Source organism: Emydura macquarii, unplaced genomic scaffold, assembly GCF_026122565.2.
Source record: "Emydura macquarii macquarii isolate MOO-44397 ecotype Brisbane River unplaced genomic scaffold, CSIRO-AGI_Emac_v2 contig_3295, whole genome shotgun sequence".
Taxonomy (NCBI): domain Eukaryota; kingdom Metazoa; phylum Chordata; order Testudines; family Chelidae; genus Emydura; species Emydura macquarii.
Window position 1 is genome coordinate 4,618,020 of NW_027133432.1, and position 14,369 is coordinate 4,632,388.

Consider the following 14,369-nt stretch of genomic DNA (forward strand, 5'->3'; position numbering starts at 1 on the left):
TCATGGGGGTACCTGGTAAAAAGGGAGAAGAAAACATTTGAAAATTGCATCTGCTCTGTTTGGGCTTTGAGTGCTGATTCCCACGATCTGGGCCATAGTGAAAGATGCTGCAGACTTTAAAAGGTGTCTTTTATTTTCTCTCTCCACCCAAGAAGTGCACAGCCCAAGTGCTGTTGCTTGATAGACTCCCCTGGAACTGAGAATTGATGGAGGCAGGAAACAGGATGATAGCAGGGTCTTCAAGAAATTACTGGCAAGTGTCATCTGATTTTGGAGTTTCAATCTGCAAAATAATCTGAATCACATATATTATCATATGAGTGATTCTAATCCACAGTTATGACATCACACTGAAACCTGCATTTCAAAGCAATAGGCAGAAGACTCTCCCAACCTATTTTCTTTTTCAACAGTGCCTTAAAAGATGCTTATGGAAAGAGATTTAACTTCTTACAGCTTTTTGCTTCTACACAGAGGAATGCATAAATAGTAATTTCATCCTGTTGGGGTAATAGATCTGATACTTCTTTTGTCCGCATTTTGACCTATTAAAATAGCTGAATTTAGAAACTGCAAGTGAAAAAATGATAATAATTCAGTTCTTATTGCAAACTGTCAGCAATTGATGATTGATGGGGCACAAACTTGGTCAGTGTCTTGTAAAGAAGTCAGAGGGAAAGGCAGATGTGTAGGAGCAATCCTACCAATACTACAAATTAAGACTATAAGCCAACAATCAGATCTGTGAAGTTGGATCTCTTCACCCATTCGGAATCAACAGGGCTCTTCACAGGTTCATAGGTCCATGGATCAGATTGCGGGATCAGAACCAGGGGTCTTTTCATGGATTTTGTTGTGTTCTCTTAAGCTTAAAGTCACAGCAGTGTATAAGGCTCTAGGGACAATTTAAGCCTCACTTATACCCTTGACTCGTGTTGTAAGTGATACACAGAGCCTTGTGTAGACTGTTGCACTGTGATAAATTTTTTTGTAAATAATGAAATTCCACATCCTTCTGTTTGCAAAGATAATATTCACTATGTAAATTAATGCACTGGTATTCTATTGAGTTTGCCAGCAGACTAAACACCACCAAAATATGTGTGAAGTTTCCCGATGTTAACTTTGAAATATAGATGAGGCCATTTAAACGCCAACACTTTTAAGTCACTAGTCAAAATAAAAACACCCAGCTTGAGTTACTAAAATTTAATTATAAGGAACAGCTGGGGATGGTTTTGATTTTGACTCTAAAGTCCCATAAAAGAAACAAGCACATGTGCTCATGCTCACATTCTTTTTGTCACAGGCACAGACACATACACACACTCACATTTAATTAGACTCTTTATACAGGGGGAATAAAGCCCATATTATTTGAATTATCACTTTCTTCTTTAAATATGTCCAGTTAGGAAGATCAGAGCACCATAGGTACAGAAGAAGACACTCAAACCCCTTATAAATAGGGTTTATCTTGCATTACAATTTAACTGGACATCCAGGGGTCAGATGATAAGACTCAATCCTCCCTTGTGCATTCTCTGCCACTTCACCTCCAGACACTGCATCCTGCCTTGCTGGCTTCCTCCAGCTCATGGAAGTGGTACCAGTTCTTGGTGACTGCTTCCCCTTCCACCTAAACAGGGTTTTTTAATGATGGTCAGTTTTTCAGGCATGGAGTTTTGGCAAATGCTATATGACCACCTCTGACCTACCCAACATCTTCTCCTTCTAGACTGGCCAATGTACTCCTGCTCCAGGTAACAGAATGGGGAAAAAAGACACCTAACTGAAAAGGGAAAGAGTCCCATTATAATCACAGGTAACTTCTAAGGCAGCCATTTGTTATGAGAGCCTCCAGATCTGGGTGGGGAGCAGTAACTGGATGTACAGTAACTCCAGTGCAAGCCTTGCCTTTTCTCCAGGCCCCTCCAAAGCAATGTTCCCTGAGGTGTTACCAGACTTGCCCGTCACCTTGAGGTATGCTTATTTATTAGGGTTACCTTCCTAGAAGGGGTGTGTGTGTGTGTGTTTCTGTTAATGTACTACTTGTGTGTTCATATGGCTACAAGTCCCCTCCCAATGGAGCTATCTTTCAGGGTCTAAGGTTTTCACGGCTGGGTTCCTCTAGCCCCAGATTCAAATAACCCTCCCCCTCTCCCCCCGCGATACACACACATTCTAGATTAGCCGAGTGTGTCTGAGCAGACCGGGCTATCAGCACTCTTAGCTGACCCCTTATATGTCCCTGAACTCAGCAGATTGGGTGACACAGCATTTTCAGAGGCCACCATTATATGTCCCTTTGCACTGCACCAGAACAGAGCACACTTCTGAGCAGGCTGGGTTCAAACAGCACTTTTCAGTTGCCCCCCTTTTTTGCCCCTGGACTGAATCAGGCTGGGTCAAACAGCACTTGCAGCTGCCACCTTTATATGCCCCTGGACTCCATAGGATAGGCAGAGCAGCACTTCTCAGCTGTCCCCTTTATATGCCCCTTTACACTACACCAGAATAGAGTGCACTTCTGAGCAGTCTGGGTCCAAACAGCACTTTCAGCTGCTCCCCCTTATATGCCCCGGACTCCATAGGCTAGGCAGAGCAGCACTTCTCGGCTGCCTCCCCCTCACTCTACAATTGTTCTAGTAGTAACCCCCTTGATGAGCAAGCCCATAGAATTTTTGGGCACTCCAGGGATCTTTGGCTTAGGTAAAAGAAGCATTGTTGCAGAGCAAGATAGGGAAGCCAAGAACACAAAGGAGTAAATGAAGTTGGGAGAGAGAGAGACTGGCAACCAGCTTGATTATAACAGTTCATTTATTGCCAGGTATATAAAACTTATGATACTAACGGTGATACCATGCAAGGAGAGAAAAACAATCAAACACTTACAATACTACACAATTACAGTTGGGGTATTAGAGAAAGCTAGCCCAGGTTTAATTACAAAAGTAGGAAGCTATATCTGGACTGAGAGAGAGAGAGAGAGAGAGTATGGAGGGAAGAAGAGGCGGGTTTCACCATTCCGTGCAGTTCAAAGGTTCCCAGGAGAGAGGCTGTTCAGCTTAGGGTCTGGAGTGCTTGAGACAGGCAGAGCCCCCAACACAATCAGTCAGGAAGAAGGGAAGTTCCCTGGGAACTGATGCAGAATTTGGATCCAGGCATCAGAACAGGGGTTTGAACTTGGGTAGGGGTTTTTGTAGACACCAGGTTTGTTTATGGGTAAATAATGTCTGAAGGAAGTATCCCAGAGTGGTTTTCTTTATGCTGATCATTCCTGGCTATGAGCAGTGTTCCCTGAGGGAGCTCACAATGCAACCAGGCAGATTCAGTGTTTTGCATATCAATAACTAGAATGGTCTGATAACTGCGGAGCTGGATGTGTGCAGGTGTGAGTTCATTTACATCAAGGGCAGAGATCTCCCATCATGCAGTGTGTCCCTGCTTTGCCATTCCCAGAGTTCAGTGCGGTCCCTGCTTTGGAGATTGGTTCTCCATACGCTATGCTAATTTTTGTTCCATCTTCGATGTAGATGAGGCTTCTGTTCTCCATTTGATGTGCTAATTGAAATGCCTCCTTTTTACATCTTTGATGTAGATGTGGCTAGGGGAGTTGTATCACCCTTGTTGGGAGGGTTTTAGGTGTGTCTTCCACTGTCTTTTCATATTGAGAAGCCTTTGGTTTCTGGTTCAAGCAGGGGTTTGGCGGGATTCATGTGAGCCAGAGAGCGTAGGGTTTTTGTGCCCTGGTTCCCCAAGAACACAGAGCTGCTAGGTAACAGAGGCAAGAGTATCCTCACAGTTTAGGCCATCACAAATTACACATTTTAGGTAGTTAATGTTTGATGCTCAGCAAGAGAAGTAATGAATTTTATGCAGGTCTTTATGGAATGGACCATAGGAAATGGTTCCCATCGCTAAACTTTCAGATATCAGGGTACAGTTATGTGCTAAGTAGTTAACATGGGGAAACTATCTCTTAAATGCAGAATGCCTTCTTCAAAAGAAGAGCTGGACAACTGTTCAGCTTCTTGCCATCTTCCAGAACCTGATGGTAGAGCTTTATTAGAAAAAGTAAAGGGGGATGGTGAGGGGTCCAAATCTGGACTATCTGGAGACACTTCATTTGAACGATATTTGTCCAATGTTCTGTATTCAGACCTGACAAAAGGTAAACCTTCCACTGTCAGTTAAGAAGTGGATATCAGAGGGTCTAAAGCTTATTTCACTTTAAATCAAGTGTAAACGTCCCTCATGTAGAGGAGAAAATCTGCAGACTTAGTTTCAGGATCTAAAGCTAGTTTTAAAATGCTTCAATGGTGAAGCTTCCAAACAGCAAGTTTTTGGAAACACTGCCCTGTATTCTTCATGTGTGATTAAAAGGGCAACAAATCCAGAGAGAATAAAACACAGAGGGAGTGTGTTCATTGCAGTAAGTCAAAGAAGTAAAATACTAGAAATTAAGGGCTAGATCCTCAGCTCATATAAATCAGCATGGTTCCATTGACTTCAGTGGAGCTAAAATGATTTACTCTAGGTGAGGATCTGGCATTTCTAAAGCCCTAGTGAATTTCTAGGTGAAAAGGTATCACTTGTTAAGCCCACTGCTGCTGTTACTATATATTTTTTTGACATTCGTTTCTTTTTTCGTGGAGGTAACCAGAAAAAGGCACGTGGCAGGCAAATTTTGGCTGTTAAGTAAAACATATTACTTTAATCAGAATCTTTTGAGGATTTCAATGTTTTGTTAGTTGTCAGTTTCTCTTGCAGTATAAGAGACAACTCCAAACCGTTTATATCTTTTGGCTTTATACTGGTCAGCTAGAATGCGAGAGCTGGCTCTTTTGAAAACCACAGGACCTATAATGAAGAAAACTCCTAAAGACCACAAATACATCGTCAGGGAAGATTATAATTCATATTGACAGTACCCACATTCTACTCTATATTGTCTTGTTGGGAAAGATCCAAGATTATGTGTCATTTCCTATCTTGAAGCTATACTGAAAGATCTAGTGAAAGAACAGCTGATATAGCCATCCTATTTGTGACAGCTGCAAGCCAGTCAGATCCAATACAATCAAGTCTTAGACCCAGTCTCATATAAAAAATGCAAGTATAGATGTTGCCAAGTATGGGACCCAGTCTGTCAAAGGAATGAACATTTATCAAAGGGTGTGATGTAGCCACAGTTCTTTCTGCAGCCCATTGGGATGGCAGACAAAATTTCTGTGAAACCCTTCAGTGAGTACATACAACTTCTCTGCTCTGAGTTTAAGGTTCTCCCAAGTGTGAGACAGTGCTACTTCCCAAATATTGAAAATAATGTGGCTCTTTGCCCTCTAGTTATAAAAATAAATATTGCAATTCATTTGAGGGGACTGAGGGCACTGGGCCAGATCCTCAACTCAGAACATTAACATAGCCCCAGTGCTTTCAATGGAATTTTGCTAGTTTATCTATCTAAGGATCTCTCCTACTATTTTTTCCCATATTTTATTTATTTATTAATTATCCCATCTATATTTCTCAGAGATGTATGTTCAAATATATAGTATATATCTTCCTTAGTTAAACAAGGTACGCTTCTATTTTTATTTCCTTACAGGCTAAAAGATTCAGATCTCAGGTCAAACCCTTGTAAAGATAAAGGTTGCTATTATCTCTACTGACTTTCCAAAACATCTCACCTGTGGGTGTGATCTTCAGAATGCACTGGATTGCAAAGATTAAAGTTAATTAACCCAATTCTGCCCTCAGTTGCATGTAGCAGAAGACAGACTTAGGCTCCTCTATTCTTTTTTTTTTCTCTCTATATTTCGGACATGAATTGTATTGTCTTTTCTTTCCCTTGTTGGGCAAAACCTTTTACTTCCCTCTAAGATATATTTTACAATGTACACAAAAGAATTATGTTCTTTATATTGCTTATAGATATCACTGATTCCAAGCAGCTAGTGCATTTAAAATAGGATTAGATGTTTATATAGGTGATCACAATGTTATGTTAGATAGGATTAGGAACACATTAGAAGGGGTATAAAACAACTGTTAAGTGATAAAAGGTTAGAAAACTGATTAGAAAACTTTGATTGTACTGCAACTCTTGCTAGTTGATTGCCAATTAACTCATTAATTAACACAGTAGTAAATTCTAAAGTAGACCCTCACAGCCTCATGGTCACATGTCACCCTGGGCTGAGTCCTACAGTGAAGCACGACCAGGAGCAAACATTTGTCTTCTGGAACAATCATTGTGAATCAAGCATGGACGTATCCTATGGGGTTTCTTGCATCTATTAAACATCTGATACTAGCCACTGTCAGAGACAGGATACTGGGCTTGATGGAGTCAATTTCTATTTTCCTGTAAAAATTGTCTTGTGGCTTATTACATATTTTCCATCTGGGGAATACTGAAGGATTTTGCTATTTGAGAAGGATATTGAAAATTGTGTCATGCTTTCTTTGTGTAACTAATTCAAAATGAGAAGGGAATGTAAGGGCAGTCTACTGAGAGGTGGTATGTGTCAGCTTGTTCACATCTATGGCGATTCTGATTTTCTGTAGTGTGCAGATTTAAAGGGCAAAGAGGACAACTTAAATGTGAAACACAATGTAATTTACCCGCCTCAGATAAACAGAGGATGTTCTTAATGAGGCAGGATTGTGGGTTGTACTTTTGGAGAGGGCAGCACAATCTCCCTCTCCCTCTCCTCAATGGCTCATCATCTGCCTCCAGAGACCAAAATCTTCAGGGCTTCTTCAAGGAAAATTTTCTTGAGTAACAACTGACTATAAGGCCTTCACAATTGCATCCTAAGTGATTAATTTTAAAATGATATACTTACTGTAACCCTTCTGCCAGTCGGAGTCAGCAGCAACAAGGTCCGGGTTCAATATCTAGGGGTTCCTTTCAACAAAACAACACAAAACTGGCTCAAGCCCCCCACCCAGTAACCTGGGACAATTACACACCACCCCTTGGGCACCTCTAAAGGCAATACTTCCTCTCTCACAAGCACAGAGGTGAGACTTTAAATAAAAAGGGGAAAAGTAATCCGGCATTAACTTGGGAAAATTCCGCAAGCAGGATTCACATGCACAAAACCATGAACAAAACACCCACCCCAGAGGACATTCAGCAGTTTCCTTTTGCTTCAGGTTCTTAAGTCCAGAAATAAGAAGTTCCTTTAATGTGCCCCTCCCTTCACAGTACTCCACTTGCAGGTGGTGTCCTTGGTCAGGGCCAACCCAGAGTCTAGAGGTGCAGCTGCAGAGTTCGCCTCCTATCCTGGTTGGGAGGAGGGGGAAAGAAGGCACCTTGCTCACTGCACTGTTTGGCCACCCTGCCAGCCACTCATGGCTCCACAAGCCACTCTGCCAGTTGCCTACCAGCCGTTCTGCTGCACACTATCACCATCTGCTACCACCTGCTTTTCCACTATGGCCTCTGTAGGTTGGCCTCTTAAGATTCCATCCAGCTCTCTGATTCTCAGCAATTTTAGATCTTAACAATTGTTAGCTCTTAGTGAGTGAACCTCACTACTGAAGCTGGATAGGAGCAGTGCCCCATAGTAGATGAGCGCAGCTTTAGTGAGCATGTAACAAAACAAGACTCCTAATAGAATCTTAATTAGCTCTATCTTTGAATAGTAGGAGGGGAGGTTAAACTACCTCTGGGGTTCTTAGGCACAGTCTACACTTTCAGGTAGGAATACCTGTCACCTTCACAGGGCTCTGGCATCGGAGCCCATTGCTTCACCAGTTCGGTTCAGATGACAGTGACCCTTCAATCAGATCAGGCTAAGCACAGTTCTGCAGCCCTTTACTCATACAATAAGGGGAACAACATTTTGTGACTCCTGCATTTAACACTAAAGTGATTTGTAACCCAACAGCAGCCAAAGGGATCATTTGGGCAAAGCAGCGCCATCATGCTGAGCACCTAAGCAGGGTGGGTATGCTCACACAAATACCAGCCTGGAAGGGGAGAGTCCATTCAGACCCTGCTTACATTGCATTGCCTGTTATCTCAGTCTTATCAATGCAATGTGTTAACATGTGAATGACCTTTGAAGATTCAATAGCTGAGAGTTCCTTTATTATGAGACGCTTATTGACTTGATTTGACATGAATCTTGCAAGTTTGCAATAATTTTAGTTTCTGCAACAGATGCACTTTGTCACTTCTTACGAAAAGAATGTTCAATTTCACGTTGTCAGGAGGGTTGCAGTTCTTCTGAAGAACTGAATAACTCTTCTTTCCTTCAAAAGACATAGTTTTTGCAGGATTGCCTACTCTTCACTGTTTTGATTGCTATTAAGTACCCAGAGTTCTCCGAGATGTCATCCTTTGAAGAGAAGTGCACGCGGAAATCAGTCAGGTATTTACTGCTTCATGATTAAGCTGCTGAAACAACATTGAGGATGGATATTCCTGAAAGCTAGAGGTGATGCACTTTCACTTTTATACCTGCAGGCAAAAACAGGCTTTTGTTTTTTATCAGATGAAAATGATTAGAACAGAAGAGTCTAGAAAGCTCATTTCTTCCATTGAGGAACTGCTTGAGCACCCCATATGTTTTTTAGCTAGTTATTTCTCCAATTTCTCCATTATTTGTTCTTGCTGGTTCCCTTGGAGTTTATTTCTTGCTCAGGGTCACATTCTGCTCTCAGCTACCAAGTGACCTGTGGATTTGCAACCCTCTTCACTTTCATTTATGTGTATACAAGTCCCATTGAATTTTGCCCTAAAGATTTATCACAGGTTTAATGTCAATAGAATGAAAAAACAAATCACTTGGATGCCTATATACTGGCAAAAATTTCAGAATAAATTAAGTGGAAGATAAAAAGCAGGGAATAGACTAGGTGCATATGGGTTTTTCTCTTCTGCTTAAGTTTCTAAGTAAGGCCAGAGTGTGTCATTCAAGTCACTTTGATTTAAAAATGATATAAACACAGCAAATTGCAAGGAGAGTGATAGAGTAACCTGAGGATATTTAATGAACTCTTTAGATAATCTTGCTCTTTTTAAATGAAAAATAGTAGATTATACAGTGGGTGGCCTCACTAAATTACACAGACCTCTGATGGGGATTCACAGAATAGATGTGACCCTCCAGGGAAAGTCTACTTGGGCTATTTTGAAATGCAGGAACATGAGAGTATGGCAAATGATCTGCAGGAGGTCTGAGGGCAACAAATGCAATTTCTGCACACAGTGGCAAACAGCATCCCTTCCAACCCTAATCTTCTATGATTCTATGAAAAGTTTAGAGGTACTGTACATATCTAAAGAGTGTTATAGTTCTGGGTTTTTTTCAGACTGGAGACAAATTGAAATGGGCATTAAATGGGATAAAAATGTTAGGAATTAATACAACAAACTTGAAAGAAATAGTGGGTCAAGGCATAATATCTCATGCTTTTGGTTCATTGGGAGATTTGCCTGAGCTAGACGAGTAAAACTTGAGTCCCTGATCATTCCAGCTCAAATGCACACACAGATGGCACCCTCCATGCAAGATTTCACACACAGAAGCAAGGGCTCAGCCTTCTCCATGTTACCACCCTTCTGTGGATCCCCACAAAGATTGCTATACTGGCCCACAGTTCAGACAGGGGGTGGAGGCAGGAGTGGAAAAGGCCAGGAAGGGACTCACTGCTTCCCCTTGGTTTAGATGAAAAAGATAATACAGGCTTTGGCACTGTCTGAATTTTATAAAACATTCTTGGAAGAAAGCAAAACAAAATTAATATGATTCATAAAATGAGGATCCCAGTTGATTCTAAAATATTTATGACAGGTGTTTGGATATTGTTAAAAAATAGGTAAGCAGCACAATTCTTTTTTATTGAGCCACTATAGTGACAAAGATGTTGATTTTGGTAAAGGCAAAATAAGTTAAATGTAACCAAATGATATACTAGGAAGGCAGATTGAGAAAAGCTAGAACATGTCACTTTCTATTTTAGGGAGATAAATTCACAATTGTGATTTATAAAAGATTCACAGATTTTAAGACCACAAAGGAGCATTATAATTCTTTAGTCTGACCTCCTGCATAGCACAGGTGATATCATTTCTCCAAGTGATTCATGCACTAAGCCCAATAACTTGTTACTGAACCAGAGCATCTATTTTAGAAAGACATCCAGTCCTAATTCAAAGACTCCAAGTAAAGAATCTATCACATCCTTTGTTAAACTATTCCAGTGGTAAATTGCCTTAACTGATTCAAAATTCTGTTTTATTTCTAGTTTGAACTTTGATGACTTCAGCTTCCAGCCACTGGATCTTGTATGCCTTTGTCTGCTAGATTAAAGAGCCCTCCAGTATCAAATGTCTTCTACCTGTATAGGTCTCTGTAGATCAAGTTGCCTCTTAATTTCTTTTGATAAGTGAAGTAGACTGAGCTCTTTAAGTCTCTTATTATAAGGTGAGTGTTCCAGACATTGAATCATCCCTGTAGCTCTTCTCTGAACCCTTTCCAATTTTTCAGTACATGAAACTATAGGAACGTAGGCTTTACACAAGTTAATTGTGAAAAAAAGATCTGTAAGGTCACCTAGGTCATGCCCCTGCCAAAGAAGGATTGTTCCCTACAGTATAGTTTCATGTGCTATGTCCCTTCTAATGTTAAATGTTTCAAATAATAGGGCTTCTGTCATTTTCTTGGAAAATTATTTTGCAGACTAATAGTTACCATCTTTGGCAAGATTTTCCTAATATTCATCTTAAATTATATCTTAATTTCATTCTGTTAGCCCTTGGTTTTAAATTCTTGAAGTAATTTAAACATTCTTAATTTTCTTCGTGTAGACTGTGATCATGTATCCCCATTTACTCATTGGTTAGCCATACGATACATATATCGCGTCCAACTTTTAGCTGGTGTAAGAGGGCATAGCTCTTTTATCTTTAATGGAGTTATGCCCATTTATACCAACTGAGATTCTGGCCCTTAATTCTTTTAATCTGTTCTCAAAAATCAATCCCTCTAGCCCATCAATCATTTTTGTCACAGTCCTATAAATGGTCATGTGACTTATACATTTTAAATTATTTATCTACTCCAGTCCTCTTTGTTTCACTTATAGGAATAAAATTTTAAAAAATTAGAAAATAACAGATAGTCGTAGTTTCTGAAGATTGTGTATTATGTTAGTACAGTGGCACTGGAGTACAATAGAGCTCTGATTCAGTCCTCTAGGCATTATCAGAAGTCTAACAATGGGTAATATTAAGAATGAATGTATCTTCATAAACTTAGATTCAGACAGCAAGGAAAGAGTCAAACATCATGAACATTTTGTTGGATATGATATAACATATCCATTCCTTTGGTATACCAATAATACATTATTTAAACCATGCAAAAAAAAATCCATGGTCAGTGAATATATTGAAAACTGTCAATTAGGGCTTCCTAGTGGCTTAATAGTAATGTGAGTACCATCATTTGAGCAATCCAGATTTGATTTGGATAGTGGCTTGTCAAGCAACTGGCCAGTTGAGCCTGTGGTGAAAATTGTAGTAACCCAGTTTGTTCAGTGTGTTGATTGGCTCTAAAGGAGAATGGCTGTTCAGTCTTCCTTGGCCACAGTTAGGCTGGGTGCAGTGAAGTGGGGAGAAATGTGAGACTCTTATGGCATTGCAAGAGATGTGGAAGACCCCAAAGGAGAAAAATTGGAAATATACTATTTCATTGGCCAAAATGCTACCAAAGGGAAACTGTATACATTTTATACTATAACCATATATGCTAGATAAAGGCAATAGTACTGTAGTCTATTGAGCAGAGGCAAAGTTTTGTCTTAATAGGTACTAGAGCTAAGTAATTATTTATTATGATTTACTAGTATCACCAAAGATGAAAGGGTTACAAAGCAAAGAAAAGCTACAAAGGGGCCTTGTGCAAGGCAAAGTCATGGTATACTGTGATTTCCATAATGTCTGTGTTTAGTGAGCATGCTAACTCTGTCACATCTTACTTCTAACTTCTGTTGCATGCTAATGGAACATTTATATGACAGGGCATCACTTACCAATCTAAGGTTTAATAGGAGGTTCAATTGCAGAGGCAGTTTTCTGAAACAGTATGAGGATATTAACTCCTCACATGGTGGTGACAAAGCTAAAAAGAGATTTATTTAGTTTAAGATCATGTACAATTTAATAGCTGCCTGACCACTTCAATACAAGTGATTTAGTAACAACTGGAATCTTCTGCTATAATGAAGGAGAGAATAGGCATTTGTTGTGGACAAATCAGGAAGTCAGCTTTTTTTACAGGAATGTACTGTATAAAAAGAGCTTACAGGTTTAGAGTAATACTACTTGCTTCCCTATGCAGCTGCTTCTTCCACAATAGATAATATTTCTGAAATATGCTTGTATGTGTAAAATGCACAGCTTTGTGCTTCTTAAGGTCAGTGGAAGATTCCACACATGTTGCACCAGATTGAGAACGCTTTAGGCTCCCTGAATGGCTGATCACCAGTGAGAGTAAAGGGTTCAAAATCTCTCTCTGAGGGTGGGAGGAATATTGGAGTCAAAATTCACTTACATGTAGAATTTTGTCTGCACAGGCAAGTGCCATTGTATTATGATCCAAACCAGGGTACAATGGAAGATTTGGTCCTTTTTGTGTCTTCTTTGCTGTATTTACATATGTCAATCTAGCAGCAAAACAAGATGCCACTAACTTAATTGTAGTTGCCTCTGTGATAAAATATTTTCAGTGTTAGATTCATAGAATTTAAGGTCAGACGGGACCATCATGATCATCTAGTCTGAACTCCTGCACAATGCAGGCCACAGAACCTCACCTACCCACTTCTGTAATAGACTCTGACTGAGTTACTGAAGTCCTCAACTCATGATTTAAAGACTTCAAATTACAGAGAATTCACTGTTTACACTAGTTTTAAACCTGAAAGTAACCCATGTCCCATGCTACAAAGGAAGGTGAAAAACCCACAGGGTCTCTGCCATCCTGACCATGGGGAAAATTTCTTCACTTTCCCAAATACAGTGATCAGTTAGACCCTGAGGATGTAGGCAAGACCCACCAGCCAGATGCCTGGGAAAAAATTCTCTGTAGTAACTCAGAGCCCTTCCCATCTAGTGTCCCATCACCAGCCACTGGAGATATTTGCTGCTAGCAGATCGGCTACATGCCATTGTAGGCAGTCTCATCATACCATCCCCTCCATAAATTTATCAACTTCAGTCTTGAAGCCAGTTAGGTTTTTTTGCCCCCACAGCTCCCCTTGAAAGGCTGTTCCAGAACTTCATTCTTCTGATGGTTTGCCTAATTTCAAGCCTAAACCTATATCCATTTGTTCTTGTGACCACACTGGTGCTTAACTTAAATAACTCCTCTCCCTCCCTAGTATTTATCTCTATGATGTATTTATAGAGAGCAATCATATCTCCCCTTAGCTTTCTTTTGGTTATGCTAAACAAGACAAGCTCTTTGAGTCTCCTCTCATAAGGTAGGTTTTCCATTCCTCAGATCATCCTAGTAGCCCTTCTCTGCACCTGTTCCAGTGTGAATTAATCTTTCTTAAACATGGGAGAAAAGAATTGCACACAGTATTCCAGATGAGATTTCACCAGTGCCCTGTATAATGGCAAGAACACTTCCCTGTCTCTACTGGAAATAGCTTGCCTGAAGCATCCTAGGACTATATTAGCCTGTTTCACATTGGCAACTCGTAGTCATTGTGTGATCAACCAATACAACCAGGTCTTTCTCCTCCTCTTCTCCTCCTTCCAACTGATGCGTCCCCAGCTTATAGCAAAAATTTTTGTTGTGAGTCCCTAAATGCCTGACCTTGCACTTTGCACTATTAAATTTCTATTACTCCAGTTTACTAAGTCATCCAATTATTCTTCTATAATATTCCAGTCCTCCTTTGTATTGATAATACCTCCTGACTTTGTGTAATCCACAGATTTTATTAGCACACTCCCACTTATTGTGCCATGGTCAGTAATAAAAATGTTGAATAAGATTGTTCCCAAGACAGATCCAAGATTACTCCACTAGTAATCTCCCTCCAGCCTGACAGCTCACCTTTCAGTATGACCCGTTATAGTCTCCACTTTAATCAGTTCCTTATCCACTTTTCAATTCTCATATTCAATATTCAATTCTTAATCCCCATCTTCTCCAATTTAACAAATAATTTCCCATTTGGAACTGTATTAGATGCCTTACTGAAATCCAGGTAGATTAGATCTACTGCATTTCCTTTGTCTAAAATCAGTTATCTTCTCAAAGAAAGAGATCAGGTTGGTCTGGCACAATCTATCTTTTGTAAAACCATGTTTTTTTTTATCCCAATTATTG